Raw genomic sequence first — 17,538 nt, 5'->3', positions numbered from 1 at the left:
CAGGGTTCACATGCAGAATGGGTGCGCCTATGTCAGTGGGAAGGGCGGAATATAGCTGCGGCGGGTTGTTAAAAGGGGGCGGTTCCTCGGGCGGGGCCGATGGGGTTTCACTAGTGTCGGGGTTTCCCGCCCGGAACTTTTCAGCCACTCCCCCTTCTTCCCCCGTGGTGCCATCTTTAAGCGGTGTTTCGGGCTGTGCGGCACTCTGCTGCGCGGCTGTCCTAGTCAGCATATCTATCATGCTGGTTTGGTTCGCCGTGTGTCGTCGTAGGGTGGTCACCGAGCGAAACAAGTTATTAATCATCTTTCCCTTATTCCACTTTTGCCCTGTCCACCCTGTGGCGTCCCGCCCATCAGTCTCAAGACTCTCACAGAGTGCTGTTAGGATTTCACTTTCGGCGCTCCCGGGATCGAGGTTGGGGCATCTGAATTTATTGGGGGGAGTTTCACAGCCGCTCCCCTCCTTTAGGTACTGGATGCACCTGGTGTACTCTTCCGCAAGAGTGCAGTCGTCTGTGCCTGTAGGCTTAGCACGGCTAGGTAATGCCTCTGGTTTTGTATCAGGCCGGTGATAAAGAACCGCTGGAAAGGAGGCATCCTAGGGCTATGGGGCTGAGGCCGGACACGACCCATTCTTTAAGCGGCTCCCCGCTGCCCTCAGTCGGGTGGATGGAGACATAGCCCCCTATCTTCCCATCTTGCCCAGCTTGATGGTACGCCACGTGGGCCCATAAAGTATCAGCATCGTGGTTGGGGGCCGGTGATGGTTCCCCCACAGGCAATGCCGGACTACTTGGTCGAGGTACTCCTCGTCTTCCCTTTGCCCCTGAGATCCTGTTCATGACACCATGTTCAACCTAACGATGGGTGGTTGGACCCAGAAAAGTATTACGCAAACAGGCCGGGGACAAAAGGGTTACGGGGCCTTGTTCCTCCTTCTCCTATCTCTTTTTCCATCGACAGAAAACACCAAGGAGGCTGTATAACAAATAAATGCTTTACTCACACTTTCGTATAGGTGGTTTCCTTTACAGCAGTTTCAAGAATAAACTCGCTGTTAACTCGAGAGCTCTAATTTGGTCGTGATGGGGGCGTCTGGGGGGAAGGGATTTCGTGGACGCAGGATCCTGGAAAGGGTGATCAGGCCTCTCCAAACTGGCTCGTGGATCCCAGCTTTTTGGCGCGCGTGCTTTTCCTTTTAAACGGGCTGCATCCGCCCGCCCCCTGCCAATCAGCCCGGGACCACCGATCTCGCGGCTATCAGGCCACACCCACTACTTCCTCCATGCCACGAGCACAACTTGCTCTCATGCTTGGCATTTGGTCATTTCTATTTTCTTTTTCTTTATCACAAAACTATACAAAACATGCTGCAGAAGTAAATTTAAAGAAATGCTTCTCTGTGTGTCTGGTGTATTGGTTTTCATGTTGAACAGTTTGTTGCAATAGTTTGTAGTTGTGGTTTCTAATCACTTTGTGTTCTGTGTCCATAAACCAGACTAATGTTGATAAAATACACCTTCCACCTGAGGGGTGAAACTTTTACATAGGTTGTAAAACTGAAAGGCTTGAGAAGATATGTTTCAAAGACAAAAACTTAAGACTAGGTCTAAAACAACTTATGGTCCCTTGAATAATGCAGCTCAGTAATATCTGGAGGCACAAATCAAACCTTCTCAGATATTAGATACATTATATAGCCCAGTTCTTGACTTCTTGCTCACCCTACTCCCAATGTGCTATAACCTGAACTGGCTACATTGGGCATTGGTGCTCAAGAGCTGTGGACACATGTTCAGGGTCTCCAAACTGGTCATATTACCTGGAGGAGCCTTGCTATTTTATTATACAGAGATAAATGTTAAGCTGTGGGACAAAGTTCAAGCAAAAGTCTTGTATTTTCACCTATTCTCTTCAATAAGGTGTATTGCTTTGCAGAACACCACACCATTGTTTTGTTCTTCCTGAGACGGTGCTTATTTACATACACAGCATTTATGTGTTTAAAATTAAAAGTCAGTATTTTTTTTATGAATGGGTCTGTTAGGACATCTGAGGCTCAAACCTGGATCTTTTGGGCTCATTGGTTGTGGCACTGCCAAGCAGTAAATCAGGCACTAGACCCAGCTGAGCCTGGGCCCTACCAGGAGGCTCCTCACGGGGGATCATGGGACTAAGGGGAACCAATGGAAGGCAGAAGTCCTTGATAGCAGGGTTATAAAAACCCTTCCATTTGCCCTAGGGTCTTTTCCTGGTAACAGTGCCACAACCATACCAGTGATAGCCTGGTTGTTTGTGATCCTCTCATCTTGTTTTTACCTTCTTTCTGTAATGCTCTGGCCCAGCCCTGTTCCTGCCCTGCCTCCAGGGTTACCCCTGCCTTGCTCCAGCCTCAGCCCTGCCTTGGACCCCAATACCTCGCCCCAACCTAGCCCATTTTGTGCTTTGGATTCCCCAGCTTCAGACCTTCAGCCTGGCCTTGACCATTTGACTATTTTGACCCTGGGTGTGATACCTCAGACTCTGACTGATACTCACTTCTCTTACCCTTAACTACAGCTCTTGGACTTCCAGTATTCTAGACCCCAACCCTGACCACTCCCATGTCTGGTGCATATCTATGACAGGGTTTGTACAACGTGCATATGTAACCCGGGCGCACAGCACTACCCACATGCCATGTCTGAGTGTTGGAATTCTGGGATGCCCAGTAGTTTAAGCCTTACTTGGCTCTCCTAGGAGCCAAAACAGGGCTTTCCAGCAGAGAGAGCCCATTTTACACTTACAAACCCTTTGCAACAACCAATATAATTATTTACAAATGTTTAATTATGTACAATTGAATTATATACAGAATAAGATATAACTAAAGTGCATACAAATTACAAATTGCTACCAAAATAACTCTATGTATAGTACATAAAAGGAGCACCGGTGGTACAGAGATAGTTACTTGGGTATCTACTGGGTTCTCAAACTGATAACCTGTCCAGTGTCATATAGGTTAAAGGAGACGAGTAAACAATAATTAGGTATTGACTCACTAATAAATAAATAGCTTAATATTTACAACATGAGCTATTGAATACTTATTTACAAACACTACTAATGATCGTTATGCACAATGAATTTACACACAATCCCCAGCTTCTTGCAGTGCACCATGGTGGGTCCTTTGTAGCTGGGGTCCTCCCACATTGGCCCAGACATAACCACACTGCTTGCGCTTGCTCCCACATCTGTGTTCTTGCACCACACAATGTACACTGCCCTGAGCCGTGGCCCCTGCACAGTGAGCCATGCAGCTGAGGCTGCAGCCTAAAGCAGATACACTTTTCCCATGGGTAAACACATGGGCGCACTGGGTTTGGCTCCTGCTGCCCACACCCTTCCTTTATGTCACACATCCACTGAACTGGGGCTAGCTCCCCAAGTCTTGCCCTCCTTGTCTGAGCACTGGGATGCACTGGACCTGGCTTCTGCAGCTATGCACCCCTCACTTGAATTACACACACAGACTGTGTATAGACAAAATAAGAGGCATATGTGCATGGCACTTTAAAGCAGGCTAAGTGCTTTTGCACCGCTTTAATGGTGTTGGTGTTTGCACACCTCAGCAGTGTATTGCATATTAATTCCAGCTACTGTAGGAAATTTGGCGGCATAATGCACCTTAAATGACTTGGGGTGCAGCAAACTAAAACTCCTTAGAGGAGTTTTAGTTTGCTTCCCCTACAGCTGCGGAACAAAGCACCAGGCTCTATGCAGCTCTGTGGCTCTGCAGGAAGCCCTGCAGACAGCCTAGCAGCAGCCCGGGAAAGCAGCCTTCACCCAAGAAAAGCAGCAAGCCTGATCTTTTTTTTCCCACCCCCTAGAGCCTGACTGCCTGCCTGAGCTGTGTGGGGGCCTGGTTCTTCCCTCTGCGGCTTAGGTGCCTGAGAGGCAGGTAAGTCAGTGGGGTGTGTGCACAACATGGAGGTTTAATCAGCCCTAAATTGAAGCGGTGTATTTTAAAACCCATGGCTTCAATTTAGGACCCCTGTTTCATCTACACACACCTACACACACTGACCAGGGCTTCCTTCCGCACAAGCAAACTCACATAGTCCTCAGGCAGCTGCCTGAAGGGATCAATCAGCCCGCTCCCTTAAAAGCCCCAGCTTGAATCCTGGGGCTGGGAGTACACCTCTGACCCATCACCAGCTCACCGCAGCTCCAGCAGGCTCCAAGGGGAGCAAATCATTGTGACTGAGTCCGTACAGCTCTCTCCCCACAACGTGTGTGCCCTTCTCTTCTCCTTTCCCTCTCTCTGGCCGGGGAAAGTTCCCCACTTTTAAAGAAACCCTCCCGGCAAATCCTGAGGCTGGGATTTTTGTGGGCTCTCTCTAGCTGTCCCTCTTTGATTTCAAATCCGTGGTTGGGGTTTTTCCACTCTTTCTCTCTTCAGAGATATCCCTGTCCAAGACATCTTCATTTTGCCCTGAGTATAGGGTCCCCATTGGGATAAATTTCCTTTGCACTAGTGCAGTGTCTCCGAAGAGACAAGCCTTGCCATGGGACTCCATCCGGTCAGGTAAGCAACCCTCCAATGTCTGTCACAAATAGCACATTTAAATATGTTAACTAAGCACGTATTCATGTAAGTCACCCCTAAGCCCTGAATATGTAGCAATTAGATTGACTAATGGTATTTGGTCAATGCTGTGTATTTCAAGGCTCTAAAACATTTTTTTTTTAAACTTTGTACCGCAACCAGACATAAATAGTGAAACTGTTCCTTAACATTACTTATTCAGCCTTATGGGATTACATATTGAATGTAATTACTTTAGCTTCCAGAAACATCTCTTTTTAATAAAGGAGGTGGGGTCGGGGAGAGAATATGCACTTCAGTTGCTGTGTTTTGTTTTGTTTTTTTCTACCTACTGAAGTCCTTGAACATCCATCTGTCAAAATATTTTTTAAACCTTTCTTTTAGCCTTGACACTTCATTGATTTCAATTTGACTCTTGAAGTGAAATTAGATGTTTAAAAACACTGAAGGTGTATTCTCTCATAATGTCTCTTCCCTTTCCTATTATCTTTTGGGATGTAAATACTGCTGTGAAATCTGCAAAACTGAAAAGTAAGTGATGCTCTGAGCTGTCATGTTGCTATAGCCACTTGACAGATTTTTCTAGTGTATAAAATTTTGCCAGAAACAATTGATACCAAACTCCTAAAAATGGAAATTGCTGCAAAGATTGACTTCAGACCTGCATGGTGTGAACCATTTGAAGAAAGTTGCAAAGTAACTTTTTAAAATCAGCTGTTTCAAATTCAGATTGAGCCACAAGGTGAATATCTTGGTATATGCAAACTGGGAAGCCCATTTACTATTGTCATTCCTTAAATGGATTGTGCACATGCAGAAAACCTGTAGAGATTGAATTTTTGAACCTGAACACTATATTATGCTCTGTACATGGGTACTTTGATCTTTACAAGAGGTCACCCGGACCTCATGCTTTGTGCAGGTTCTTTATGTTTTCCCCATGATGGCCTGATCCTATTCCATGTGATCAGACTGCCTTCTGTATTTTGGCCTGAGAAAGGAAAGGTGTTTCACTTGACCTCTCTACTCAGGTACAAAAGAGAACCAAAATAAAGGAAAACAGTCTTCCAGAGGCAGTATATCTCTGGTTATGGCAGCAGTGGCCTAATTCTTTCACTGCTTTCTGAAAATCCTTTGGGAACCATTTTTTATTTTTATTTCCACTTATATTGGGCTTGACCTAAAAATATCACAAAGAGAATGGTATTTTTCCTTTTGAGTAGCCTAATTGAAATATGTAATGTCCTTCTTTTTAAGTGCCTAGACTAAGATTTAGTGTGTGTATTCTCCTCCTGTAATTTTCTCAATTACTGGGAATTGTTTTAGTATTGCCTACCCACTATAATTATCTATGCATTTTAAGGGCTCTTCACTAATAAGAGTTCTCTTGTGCTATCCAAGTGTATATACTCCAAGAGACACTATACTTCCTAACCTTTATAGCCTCACAATACCCCTACTTTTCTGAATTTCACAGAACCCCATTTTAGAATCACTGAGCTGCAATCTAAATTCAGAAAAGTGAAGGAGGGGTACCTTAAGATTAAAATGGTTGAGAACTACTCATGTAGCTGGCTCCAGGTAAGGGTCTTGAAGGTGGGACCCAATGCTCCTGTGCCCTGCTTTTTGTCTGCTTCCTCCCTGCCCCCAGTCTATATCTGCAAAGGCAAGGGCAGCCTCTGTCACCAAGGCTGCTCCTCTGGGGTCTCATGCATTGTCAAGTGACAATGGGAACATGGGAGAAGCAGAGGGGTTGAGCCAGGCTGGAAAGCACAGCTGTGGCCCCACATCCACAGGTCTATGTACCTGTCCTCCTTCATTAGAGAGCACTGCTGGAAGTGTGGGGCCAGCCATCACAGGGGCTACTAGGGAACAGGGGGTGGGTGGGGAAGGATAGCAGCGGCAGTAGTCCTTATAGGAGTAGCCTCAGACACTGCTGAAGTAGGCAGGGCAGGTGCAGAGCACCAGACAGAAGGAGGAAAGCTTTTACCTTCTTATCCGAAGGCCTGATGTTGCATCACTGTGGCCAATAAACTGAATGAGTCAATATTGTTTCCTTGTTGTGAGAAAGGCTAATGGAAATGTTTATTCCTCTAAATTCAGCACTGGTGAGGCCACATCTGGAATACTGCATCCATTTTTGCCTCCACCCCTACAGAAAGAATGTGGACAGAGTCTAGTGGAGAGCAATAAAAATGGTTACAGGGCTGGGGCACATGACTTTTGAGGAGAGGCTGAGGGAACTCGGCTTATTTAGTCTGAAGAAGAGAAGACTGAGGGGGGATTTCATAACAGCTTTCAGGTCTGTGAAGGGTGGTTACAAAGAGGATGGAGCAAGACTGTTTTCAGTGGTGGCAGATGACAGAACAAGGAGATGCAGCAAGGGAAGTTTAAGTTAGATATTAGGAAAAAACTTTCTTTCTAGAAGGGTAGTAAAACACTGGAACAGGTTACCCAGGGAGGCTGTGGAATCTCCATCATTGGAGGTTATAAGACCTGGCTAGACAGTGTCTTGGCTAGGATGATCTAGTTGAGGACAGTCCTGCTTTGAGAAGGGGGTTGGACTAGATGACATCCTGAGGTCCCTTCCAACCCTGTTTTTCTAAGATTCTATTTCTATTGGGATCTCCCAGCACCCCAAGGTGGTATGGCACCTCTGTTCAGAATCATTACTATAAAGGCATCTGCAATATTCTCAGTCATTACCTGAGAAGTGCTTTTATTGTTTGATCTCAACCTCCTTTCTCACTTCATGTTATTATCACACATTTCTCACAACATGAGGACAGTCAGATTCAGCAATGCAGCAGAACAACTACAACTGCACTGCACTATGCACCATGGCACAATCTAAAACTACGCAGATGCACAGGACTGGGATCAGCTGATCTTAGCATTTGCAGCCCCAGGTGCTGGGTGCTAACCTTCATGCTGTGTACAAGAGATGGATGTTAGTGCAGTGGTCCACACTGCAGACTCTGTGAAGAGATTTTCCTGCTCCATCAGGAGAGAGAGATACTCAATCTGTGGAAATGAGTCACTGTGACTGAGAGGAAGGAACATTGATCAACAAAGGTGAAGCATGTTGTTATATAATACAGTGGGTCTCTTACTCTGAGGTTTGTAAGGACAAAAGTACTTTTCCTCTTCAATTTTGGACTTGATTTTCCTTGTGCTGGTAAAAGATGATGTAATTTGGATTTTGATATCAGGAAGGATACATGGCCCTTCAGGGGTATGCAAGGAGGACAGGCAGTATTGACACAGCTGCCTTCCCACAGGGATGCAGTGATGCATGGCTGCTTGAGGATGGGTTGATGGACATGTCACTGAATGGGCACATCTTTTTACTGGCTGTGCCGGCCATCATCCAATCTCCTGGTAAAAATTAAGAAAGAAAAATACCTTCTTTTCCCCTGCCGTATTTATTCATTGCTCATGTTGTACAAACTGTTGTTACTGGCAGCAGAGAGGTGATAGAGGACACTGTGGAGTGACAGTGGAAGCATGAGAGGAATGCTGAAGTGCCCGTTGTAATCCTTATTTCCCCACATGCAGGTAAACCTAGGTAATTAGCATCATCACTGGCTCTGTAAATAAAAAGACCAGGTTCCCCTGCTGGCAATGCCTGCATTGAATTCTTTGACTGCCTGTGACTTAAAGATATATGTTGGTTGCTAAAGAAATTATGGCACTGAGGCTTAGGCCTAACTAAAGAAAGGCTGATTTTTTTCTCAACTCTGCAAGGGTCCTTTTGGAAATATAACTAGTTTTAGAAGACGACAGAGGCATTTCAGGCTTCCAGCCACTTACAGGTATAACTTTCCATTCATTTCAGGACTCCAGCAAACTTTGGAAATTTAAAATTTGGAAGGCAGATGATGCTCCTAAAGCCTAGTGAAAGAGCGACTGTTCCCAGTTCTCCCCTTAAATTCAGAAGAGAAGGACCCTGTTCCTAGAGACAAAACACTGGGTTAGAAAGAAGGCTGTCACCTGCCAAATAATACCCAGAAGATAATAAAGAAATGGAAGTTGTTGCAAAATATTTTGGATTATCAGAAAAATTATTATTTGAGTAGAATATTCTTAATGGGAGCTGTGCAGCACTTCTTGTTACTCAAAAATTCATTGTCTAAGTTCTGTGTGCTGTGCTACAGATCCAGTGTGTGTGTGTGTGTGTGTGTGTGTGTGTAACAGATACAATCACAAGCCTGAATGAGGCTTCTTGAGTGTTCTACCTGACTATATAATAGACATCTAGCATTTTATTTTAAACTAAGACTTATAATTAATATTTTAAACCAATCTGTAAAAGATTGAAATTCCATAAAAGCCATTAGACTGATTATAGTCCTGTAGCATTGTCAAAAATAATTTTAATTGGTAAGCATAAACAAGCCTGCACTAACAGCTTTTATCTTTAATTGCATTTTTGCCAAATCAGTGTCAGGCTGAATAACAAATATTCATTTGTGATTCTGTAATGTACATTTCCTCTTTTAGGCTGTGTTTTAGCTCAAAGTTGATGATAGAGGTTGGGGGTTGTGTTATTTGTGGTATTGCAGTAGAATCTGAAAATGTTCAAAGTGATTAACATAGGCCTGCTAGCAATTGACAGGCCAATACATAGGGAGTTTCTCCTGAATATGATTACTTGTCTACCACTGATTTCTATCCTTCTGTAATTTTTTCCCCCTGCTTTTTCTTTACTTATGAATGTGCATTTCTGAAGGTTTGTTTTTTTTTTGGATCTGAAACCAAATATGCATAACTGCCCCCTTCTGCTGAGTGAAGATGACTTGTAAAGGAAAAACTTGAAGCTCCTTGACTCATTGTAGCCCTTGACAGGCCTGGAGACTGTTTTAAATCTGTGCTGGTAATAGCTACAATGGGCTAACTTGCCTTCGGAGGCAGCCACAGAACAGCTCTATACAGATCAATACCACCTGTATATCCTTTGCTCCAAGCTTCAGTGTCAACTACCTTTTGAGCTTTGTGATACAAACTTTGAGTAGATTCACAAATGGAAATAGGTCTTGTAATAAGTAGCATCACAACTCCTAATTTTTAGGAGCCTAACTCCTGGAGTAGAATCTACAACCCTATTTTAGGCACCTAACGTCCTTCCCTATACAAGTCATGGAGAGCTATACAAGCCAGCCAACATAAAAAAGAAGAGTCATGTGTCTTGAGCCTGTAGCATCTTGGGAGCACTAAGCTACAGAGGGATACCTATGTTAAAGCAGAATTCAGAACTCTAAACCCTTTGTTGGTCCTAAGCACCTAGTTGTTTATTTTAAAATTGGAAGGCTTTTTGAGTTTCTTTGGTTTTTTTACTTTTTTAATGCAGTTATACGACTGGAGATAGAAGTGAGCACTGTCATACAATAGGACACTTACATACATGCATGGAGCCTGCTCCAATGTGTTAGAAATCAAGTGCATTGGAACAGTGTCAATTAATCTAGTCTGCTGCACCACATAAATTGATGTGCTCTGGCAGCCTCATGTATCGTGTGTATCAGAGGCACAGTGCGCCTGCATGCTGAGAAAATGGCAGGGGTACATTTTGAACTAAAACGTGTTTGGTGTGCTTTAGTTCAAAGTGCACTACTACCATTTTCTCAGTACGAAGGTGTGCTGCGCTGCTGATACACATGATGTGCAGGTGCTTTTAATTAGCATGGCTCAGTAATTAAAAGCACCTGGCACTGCTTTGGGATCACATATAAAAATTCCGATATGGATTAGAGCACTCTGTCAGGATGAGAGAGACCCAGGTTACATGTCCTCCTGGATACTATATGGGTGAGATTACATATTACAATTAGACCTTGTGAAGAGCACTTAAAATTTGAATGATCACACATTATGACTCATTAACATGTTCTAAGTGCCTTGTAGCTATTTTAAAATTGAGCCACTTCAGGTAAGGGTTATCTTTGGGCTGTGCTACCTAGCTCAACTTAAGTTAACTTCTGGGTATTCACCAAACACTGCTCCCAGGTGGACTACCTATTACCTAGGATCTACAGCCCTAGACTGACAGCTGGGAACTGCTAGGCAACAGGTAGGTGAGGATGGGGAGGGTAGAAGAAGGGGGAGGATGGGTGAAGGGGGAGTAGGGAAGTCAGGATGCAGGGGACAGGATTGGAGGGAGCAAGAGGAAAGAAGGAGCAGGGGAGCAGGTGGGTGGGGAGCTGCCAAGATGCTGCCCCTAAACCACCCCCCCAATCCCTGAGTCACTTCCCCCAGATTGCTCCCCTGCCCCTTCAATAACCCCTCTGCCCTGCATTGGCCCCTTTAACCCTGATTCACTGCCCTGCCCCCTCAATCAGTCCAAGAGTGGTGGACGTTCCAATGGGGGCTTCTCCCTCCTTGACTGCTCTTGGGGTTTCAGCAAGCCATGCTGCTCCTGTGTGCCCATATCAAGGCCACACCAGGCCTCGCAACTGAAGGAGAGGCAGGGTGGCAGGGTTCAGGAGGACAGGGAGCTTCTGGGTGGGGTCTGAATCCAAGTGCATGGGGTCAGTGCAGGCTGCAGGGAGTCAGGAAGCAGGAAGGGAGGGGAAATCTGCCTTGCTGATGCTACTGTCATCACTGCTTTTGCGCTGGAAGCACCAGCTGCGAAACCAGACATGCTAGTGGAAGTGTACTTCCAGCTCCACCACTGGGGGACTCTCCACCATCAGCGATCTGGTGCCCCCTCAGACTCTAGAGGCACCAGTCACCCATGAGCACGTTGCGTCAGAGAGGGGGGGAACGTGGCTCTCTAGCCCAGTAATTAAAGTACTCCTCAGAGAACAGAGTCACAGGCCCTGGTTTCTGTTCCAAAGATTGTGTTTTGTGTATGTTTATTAAGTAGTCTGGGGGCGAGGCTTGGAGTTTGTGAATAGACTTCAGAGAAATGTAAAATATCTGTCCAAATTAAACTTCAAGTGGTGTCTACATTAGTAAAAATAGTTCATATTAAGCTTCTGTATAGCTTTTTGGATCTTCCCCTAGGTGCCTAATCTCCCATTATAATCAATAGGCCCTTTAAGGCATCTCCAAACCACCTCCATGCCATGCTTGGGAGCACTACCATGAGTCATGCTTTTGCTCCACTGTCATGACATCCCAAAACTGAGGTAATGTAGTTAACCAAGAGCATCCCTGCACACGTGCCAATAAACGCACTCGAGAAAGTCCAGGAGTATGTCCAGGAGCACTGGATGTATGCTCAGCAGCACTCTAAAGTAACTAGCTACTCCGTCTCATTATCATACTTACAGCTAATATATATGGACTGGGATTCATTTGATGGTAGCTGTTTTATGGCAATGTAGACACACCAGGGTGTTCATGTGTATTTAAAGCATGTACAAGCATTGGGAGATAGTTTTAAATAAACTGGTCCAGCACTGAAAGAGCTACTGGCCCTCTAATACAGTGGTAGAGCCATGACTTGATGAGCAGGCTTGCCTATCCAGTCACAAGTATGACTTCCTGTAGCTCTGGACTTTCTTTCGAGAAGCCCATTTTCTCCAAATACTGAACATATTCTGTCTTGCTTTGCAAGTTCTGACAAGATTATATTTTGTGACAGAATAGGCTGGCTACAGGGCATCTGCTGATTTCATAATGTTGGCATTTAAACATTTGGATTATGCATCAGCATTTCCCTGTAACTTCCTGCTTCTTTAATCAACGAGAAGAACAAGAATCTCTGGAGAATACTTATCTGTATTCTACCAACCCATGTTGTTGTCATAAAAGCCTCATGAAACCATTCACCTCACTAGAATGGGTTTAATACACAGATCAGTCAAAATGTCCCAATGGATACAGAAGGTCTTCATGCATTTACTTGCCAGATACAAGAAACCCAGAGCTATTTATTAATTTAAACTGCAGGAATGTAAATTGTTTACTACTCCTGGAGAGGTTATATAACACAAAAATCATTAATGGCCTGTAATAGTAGAAGTTTTTCACGTTAATTCAGAGCCCTAGAATCAAATGTTGACATACTACACATATTTGAACTAGAAAGGAATGACCTTTCTTGCATAATGATCTGAAAACTATACACAACATATTAATTAGCATCTCAGGATGCTCTGGCTTACTGCAGGAACAAATCAAAGACAGATGGAAACGGATCAGCACAAACAACTAATTTCATAGTATTCTGTCCTGCTCTGGTTTATAGCCAGACACACATTGTAGCCCTGTGAACTTAAATAATGTTATATTGGATGAAAAATTAGGGACAAATTTCAAGGTAATTTTTTTATTTGAGATTTGTAAAGGCAAATACATAGAACTTCAAGCCAGACTGGTGAGGAGACATTTCAAACACATTCTTTATTGGTACAAGTTCGCTCCATTTAAAGTTAATGATAGTTTTATGGTTGGGTCTTAATCTATTTAATTTTTTAGTTTGTGTTGTGATATCTTCTAGTGACCAGGGTCTGCTTGTGAGAGATACCATCTTTTCACTATTGTTTGCATATTATCTACTCCAAAGACATAATTTAAGTATGAGAGAAGATGCTGGACAAGGACAACTCAGAGTGGTTTTGAAGCTCCCCCTACAAATATTATGGAATCTCAGCCAAAGCTCTTTCATTAATGTTATAACTAGATTTGTTTCAATTACCCTGTAAATTGGGTTAGAACAAATTTGTTTTGCCTAGAATATTGCCAGATTTCTTTTACGCAAACATTTAAGAGCACATGAAATCAACTTTGATATTCATTTAAAAATCAACCAACTTCCTTGTTTTCAACTTTAGTGAAAATTGTGTTTCATTCTGTTACAGGTGCTCGTATCTTGTCTATCACTTGTCTCCTGAAAGCATAGCTCCTCATATTGAAAGGTAAGAGATTTTCAGATGTACAGCAGTGTGTATTTTGTCTGTCATGCAGTTCACTCCATCAAAGAACTCAAATTATGACTTTTGTTCAAATGATAGCTAACTGAATGTAGTGAGCCTTCCCTGGTAGCTAACCACAATTAACTTATTTTAGTGACTGTTTATGGTGCATTATCAATAAGACTATGACCAAAACTAATATAATCTTTATGGCAACATAACATTTGTATAAGGATCACATTTGAAATATGACAGTGCCTATGAATGTGAGGTGGTGCGGATGGATCCTTCTTGCAAACCAATTTCCCATGCATCTTACCTGTGAATACTGTGCATGTACTGTTACAAAGTGTCAACTGTTAAGTATTCCATTGCTCTCTGGCCATTTCTCTGTATTTTTGGGACACTATTTAAGACAAATGAGAACTAGCTGCCCAGTGTGCAGTGGACCTATTGAGAATTCAATGGTTCAAGAAGTCAAGATAACACTGTGGTTACATTTTTAAAAAGAGTTAGTATAACTTCATGGCTACTAACAATACATGTTGTTATCTGAATTAGTATAATGATAATCAAATCTTAATCATTAGGATTCAAACTGGCCAGTGAATAATTGTTTAGGAACACTGATGTAATGTCTTTCTCTAAATGATCAGCTAATAGGTAGATTGAATGAACTAGTAACTTCTATCTGGAATAAGAAATACGGTATCACTGATAAGACATGTTCTTACTTTAAACTGAAGTCCTCTTACCTTTGGCATAATGTTATATTTAAAAAAGTACTGAAATTAAATTCACAAATTGGTCTGATGAATCCTGGTGATAAATAAGAGTACTATTAAAAAAAAGAACATAACTTTAAAGTTTCTTTCATTTTTTTGTCACAGAGGATGGTATTGACTTTGATTTTTTGTTAGACCTGGTGAAGCAATATATCTTACTTGGTTTAAGCAGGAGGCTAGAGCTTACTTTCTGATATCCTGTTATGGGGGTAAATGAGGATGCATTGACAAAAGAAGAAAATTGGTATTATAACAATTTCAACTAAGTAAAGCAAATGTTATACTGTCATACATAGACTATACACATATATTTAGAGCATAAAAGTGGTTTGAAACAACAGCTACTTCAAACACTAAATAACTGGAAAATTCTGAATACTTACTTGGTATTTGGAACCTAATGAACTTTTTTCCCCCTATTGTAGTGTGGAAGCATTCACTGCCTGTTGTAGTGTCATCTAGTGGATGTAAAGTAATTATTGACTAAATACCAAAGCTGGAGTGGCAGCATTAGGTGGAGCAGAGTCATGGAGTGTGTATAATCAGCAGCTGAAAGGATTTGTTTGTGATGTTAAAATAAATGAGACCATTTCAGAACACAAAAAGTATGCCATGACATGTGAGAGCAAGTTCTTATTATCTGTACTTGAAACTTGTATAAACACTAAAGTATTGGCTCTTGCACATGAAAATCAAATGACCATGAATAGGGCCCCAAGTTTTGAGTATTGATTCATGAAAATGCTCGAAGTCAGTGGCTTTATGCCAGGTGGTGAGCACCTACAGTATAGCTCAGAGGTGGACAAAATGGTGTAGTCCATTTCTCAGCAGCTGTTCTCCAGCCCTGGCCCCATGCTGTCACCGTCCTGCACTGTTACAGTCCCGCACTTACAGGGTCTCCATGAAGATCAACGGATAGTGATGTGGGCAAAGCATGCAGCTGGGTGGGGAGCTGCTCCAGGGCTGGGACCAGGATTTTATGGTGATGACAGTGCGGGGCCAGAGCCAGGGAAGAGCCGCACTGCACTTGCTGCATGCTCCTGCCAATGGAATGCATGCTCATTGCAAAGGTGTGTGGGCAGCAAACCATGGCTTTCCCCTGGCTCTGGCCCTGCTCTGTCAGCACCATAAATCCTGGTGTCTCCCCAATTCCACCTGCCTGTCTTACTCCTTTCTATGGCCCAAGCCCAGCCACCCTGCTTGAATGGGTCCTAACCCCTGTGATGCGTCTGGGGAGGACAGGCTGAGGTGCCTGAGCAGTGGGTCTGGATTCCATAGTGGCAGCCAAAAGGAGCTGCTTCCTCAGAGTCTGCTGGGAAATGGAGTCCACAACTGGCCCAATCTGGCTTATGGGTTGGACTTTGCAGGAGGTATACCTCATTCAATTGATGTCAATCTCAGGTGTCCAAAACATAGTTGCTGTAATTGGTGACGGGTGTAGGCAATATTTTAACATTCAACAGGCTTTGTTTGAGCAACTTGTCCATTGTCCACCACTATCTGTTGCTACAGTTACTAGTTCTAGTTCACTTTGAATCAGCTTCTCTGGGCACTTGTACACATGACAAAATTGCCCTTTTTAGCAGTTTAATTGTCCTTTTATAGCAGTTTAATTGTGTCACACATTAGACGTGCAGCAGCATATTGCGATATAAATGACTTTGTTACATAGCGAACTAAAACACACCCCAATATATTTTAGTTTGCTACCTAACACATTGCAGTGATACATCCATCCCCAAGCCCACCTGGGTTTCCAGCACCCTGTGTACCATCCCCACCACATTCTTTGGCTGTCAGCATACCCAGCAGCACAAGGAGGTGGCAGGAAGGCAGTTGGATGTGCTGGCAGCCAGAAGAGGTGGCAGAGATGGTACATTGGGTGCTGGAAGACCCGAGGAGGGTGGTACTTGTGGGCTTCCCTTGGGCTTGATGGGATTCCAGTGCCCTATGCACCATCTCTGCTGCTTTCTCCAGCCACCAGCACACCCAGCTGCCCTCATGCCACTTCCTGCACTGCCCCAGGGGCAAGCCAGCCCATTCCCAGATGGTCTCAGGTGGCAGGAAGGTAGCAGGGACAGTGAATGGAGTGCTGGAAGTCCCAGCTGGGGTGGGGGGGGAGTGGTAAGGAGCCCGATCCAATTATCTTTTTTTTTTTTTGATGGAGGCTGCCCATGGCTGGGGTGCAAGCTGCCAGAGGGCCCTGAGCTGCAGAGGGTCCTGGTCCTTCCCTACATGGCAGCAACATCCCCCAGGGCCCCCCAGGCAGGCTGCTAGTGGGCCAGGTGCTAGCCCAGCTTGGAGCTAGCACCTGGCCTGCTAGCAGACACCACAAAGGGAAGGACTGGCACCCCCCACAGCTCAGAGGCTGATCAGCTCATTGGCAACTCACTACCCCCTGCTCGCCCAACTACAGGCATGCTCCACTGGGGAAAAAAAAGTTGACAAGAGGCCCAGCCTTTTTTTATTTTTTTGGCAGAGCCTACCCGCAAGTGTGGGGGATGAGCCACCGGTGGCTTCTAAGCAGTGGCGGGGCCCCAGTACCTCCCTCCACAGTGGCATAAGCCCCTGGGACCACCTGAGTGTGCTACTAATGGGCCAGGTGCTGCCGCAGCTTGAATCCAGCACCCAGCCCTCCAGCAGCCTGCCCGGGCAGCCCTGGGGGGTGCTGCCACCATGGAGGGAAGGACCGGGGATCTCCACAGGATCAGGCCATCTTCACGTCCCTTCTGTTCTTGATGAAGCCATTCATAGTTGCTGATATGTTGGTGTTTTTAGAGGTAACAACTTATTTCTCTGAAGTTACTACATGGTCGTTAGACACCATGGATCTCCTGCTTCTCCTACTTCACAGGTTTTGTATCTTTGATTTCATTTATCTTTAGCAGTAAGTTTCCTTCTTGCCCTTGGTGTAGGGACCTTTTAATCTTTCTAATCTGCATTTCTCCCCCAACATCAAACAATATGTGAGTGTATTGTACTTGTAAACGTTTTGTAAATCAGTTGCATAATTTAGCAAAATTTCAGAAAGCTACAGGCTTTTATGAATTTTTGCACCTAGTCCTTATTGATGTTTCAAGTCTTTCCAACCCCATGCATATTTTAAGGTTAGAATTTTGCCTAATGGAAGCTAACTTTGTTCTATAATGCTGCAGTTTAACACACAAATATTAGGATATTTAAATATAGATATTTAAAAATACCTACTTTGAAAGGCTTCTTCAGACTTCTAGAAATCTGATTTACTCATCTGTAGACTAAGCCACAAGGATTTCTTGTTCCTATCACTTGATGCTTA

The 17,538-nt window shown here is 44.0% G+C and overlaps 1 protein-coding gene across 1 annotated transcript in view; it reads left to right on the top strand.

Annotated features, from left to right (window-relative positions):
- TENM2 (teneurin transmembrane protein 2) overlaps window positions 1–17,538 on the top strand; it is a 2,247,577-nt gene that overhangs the window by 280,359 nt on the left and 1,949,680 nt on the right. Inside the window, exon 3 of the mRNA XM_059733461.1 lies at window positions 13,402–13,458. The gene's annotated coding sequence lies outside the window, so the exon portion shown is untranslated. The remainder of the gene's footprint in view (window positions 1–13,401; window positions 13,459–17,538) is intronic.

Source organism: Alligator mississippiensis, chromosome 9 (genome assembly GCF_030867095.1).
Source record: "Alligator mississippiensis isolate rAllMis1 chromosome 9, rAllMis1, whole genome shotgun sequence".
Taxonomy (NCBI): Eukaryota; Metazoa; Chordata; order Crocodylia; family Alligatoridae; genus Alligator; species Alligator mississippiensis.
This window is presented reverse-complemented; position numbering and strand designations above follow the sequence as displayed.